A 254-nucleotide genomic window follows, 5' to 3' on the forward strand; every position below is an offset into this window, starting at 1 on the left:
TAATGATTTAGAAATTAAAAAACAATTTCAAGAGTTAAAGCCACTTCAGAAAGAAGCGACTTCAACTCTTAGAGCCCTTGCACCAAACCCAACAACTAGTCAATAGAAAATTCACACAAACATCCAAAAAAGCATAGAAAAACACAAACACACAAAGAACAGAACACTCAAATGTACAAATAACAGAACACACAACAAGACAATCATATAACCTGACTATAAGCCAGTCTCAAACCATTAGGGCAAAGAACCTC

Source organism: Penaeus monodon, chromosome 22, assembly GCF_015228065.2.
Source record: "Penaeus monodon isolate SGIC_2016 chromosome 22, NSTDA_Pmon_1, whole genome shotgun sequence".
NCBI lineage: Eukaryota > Metazoa > Arthropoda > Malacostraca > Decapoda > Penaeidae > Penaeus > Penaeus monodon.